This window comes from Montipora capricornis, chromosome 12, assembly GCF_036669925.1.
Source record: "Montipora capricornis isolate CH-2021 chromosome 12, ASM3666992v2, whole genome shotgun sequence".
Classification (NCBI taxonomy): domain Eukaryota; kingdom Metazoa; phylum Cnidaria; class Anthozoa; order Scleractinia; family Acroporidae; genus Montipora; species Montipora capricornis.
Window position 1 is genome coordinate 7,767,892 of NC_090894.1, and position 2,500 is coordinate 7,770,391.

General features: G+C 36.7%; 1 protein-coding gene across 1 annotated transcript in view; it reads left to right on the forward strand.

The window, feature by feature from the left end:
- Window positions 1-2,500, forward strand: part of LOC138027798 (rRNA-processing protein FCF1 homolog) — a 270,573-nt gene that overhangs the window by 38,998 nt on the left and 229,075 nt on the right. The gene's annotated exons all lie outside the window — the stretch shown is intronic.

Below are 2,500 nucleotides of genomic sequence, written 5' to 3' on the forward strand. Positions count from 1 at the left end.
CGTTGGACTTGGAAATGATGCAACAGAGACACTAGTCACTTCGATGGTTAGCATTTGGTGTAGGACACGATAGTTTTACACTCGTATTTCGACAGGATTGGTCAACGCGGGTGAGTCTGGTTGTTCCATCTTCGATCGCTGGGCCGACGGAAACGAAATGCATTCCTCGCCTTATGTTATTTACGAATTTACCATTGTGTATGAAAATTGTCATATATATTTTCACTTTAAGGTCGGTAATAAAACCGAATAAAAGTGACTTATTAGCTGCATCAGAGACAGTAGTCATTTCCACCGTTTATTGCGAGTTGCAGAATTCTCTCGACTAAAAGGCGTGCTTCCCTTACACGTAAAAACGATTCCCGATTCCCAAAATCATAGGTAAGAAACTTGAATGGTGATCTGATCAAGTTTTTTTGCATTTTCCGGCCGAAGTTATAGCAATCGAGAGGCGGAAAACGGAATACGCGGATAATGGCATGACTCATCGCAGAGACTCGTTTGTGTTTTCAAAGGACAGTAAATACACTACTAGTTGTATAGTAGTCTACACTTTGTTGTTGAGCTATAATTATATATCGTGCATACCACTGACCATGGGATCAATGCAGCGTTGAGCCATTGCAAACTGAAAAAGCTTCTTCATTGAAGTTGAGGAAAACTGAAGGTTTTATTTTTATTACATGGAACAGTATTGTGACCTTCTCTTAATTGGCATGACACATATCTACAGTACTGTTAGGGAGATTTCCCTTAAAAGACATGATCTACTGATTTTTGGGGAACCATTCTAAAAGCATTGTCAAATTACCAGTCGTAATTCATGAACAGTTTAAAGTCATTGTATTAGGTGATGCATCTGTTGCTTCCCACAATTTTTACAGTACTCATTGTTAGCATGAAAGCATGAAATATTCATTTCAAGTACTGTTTTGAACTGTTTTGAACTTCTATTATTATTATTATTATTATTATTATTATTATTATTATTATTATTATTATTATTATTATTATTATTATTATTATTATTATTATTATTATTATTATTATTATTATTATTGTTATTATTATTGTTATTATTATCATTATATAAACGAGGAGAAAGGGAAGGACTCTTCTCTAGTTTGGCACACACATTAGACATGAAGCTAGGGTCATCGGTCACCTCAACTGAGAAGATTCCTTATTTCCACACAACAAATTGACAACGTTCTAGCCCACTTACAAACATTTCAAGCTGAAGTTAAAGTAGTACTTTGAAGTTGCTTTCAATGCAAAACCATGACCATTTGTGTTGCCACAAACCGATCTCTGTTTTTCCAGTAACACTTATAATTTATATTCTACAGCAGTGTTTGGACAACCTTTAGAACACTGGCATTTCAGAATATTATTGCTCCAAGGAATGGCTTAGAAAGCCCTTTGAGATCAAATCCAGTTTGTGGTGGGTATGGCTCACAACCCGCTTGCATGCATTGGGAGCACTGACTTCATGAAATGGTCCCATTCTCTGGCATTTTAAGGTTCCATTCTTTGTTTTACAATTATGTAGGGATGTTTATGCTTATGCTATTCTCTATTTTCGAATGCCTTATGAGACATTTTGTTTGCCCCCCAAATTTTGCATAAACTATTGTTTTCAAATGCTCTTGGGGACATTACATATTCCCAAGAGCATTTGAAAACAATAGTTTATGCAAAATTTTGGGGGGCAAACAAAGTGTATTATGGGACATTCGAAATTAGAGAATGGGTTGTACCAACTTCGTGACATTTTCAGCACTATCAATTTTTCTTTAGATGTCTCTCTTGCTCTTTGAATCGGTTATGACCCCCAGTCATCACATTTCCTTTGCTTTGCCGTTGTGCTACCAACGTACTGTATTTTTTTTCTTTATCACTGAAAGTCTAGAACTCCCAAAACGTCTTCCGTCAAAATGTTTGCATCAGTCTTAGAAGCTCTTGTGGTTTATTCTTAAAGCATTAACACCACTCACAAGCTTGCTTTCATTTGATTTAGCGGTTTCATCAACTTGACCTGTCTGCAAGTTCTGTAGTGAAATGAAGTTTTTCTAATAAAGGCAAGATAACAGGACTACTAGTAGGTAATTGGCACATTTTTGTGGTAAAAATTTTCAGATATCTCTGTTTTTCCTTCCTCGGTCAACAAATCCTTTTCATGAAAGGCTTTACTTTGGCTACACTCTCATATACATGGACACACTCCACTTTGCAAAGAATCAACGTGTTAAACCGTCAGTAAATAAGCGACAATCATCGAAGGACTTGTAAGCGGCGAGTCCCTGTTTGTCGTATTCAGTATTATTCAGTGGAGTGGTACGTTAAATATCGTGCAAGCCGAATGGCGCCGAGGAGATGAAATTGTTCATGATCTTGATTGCATGGAAAATGGATTGGGGCAGAAGTGCAGTTCTTGAGCTTTTGATTGGGGTAAATAAATTGTCTGCATCGTCGGTTTTGTCTTTCTACTGATAGCATC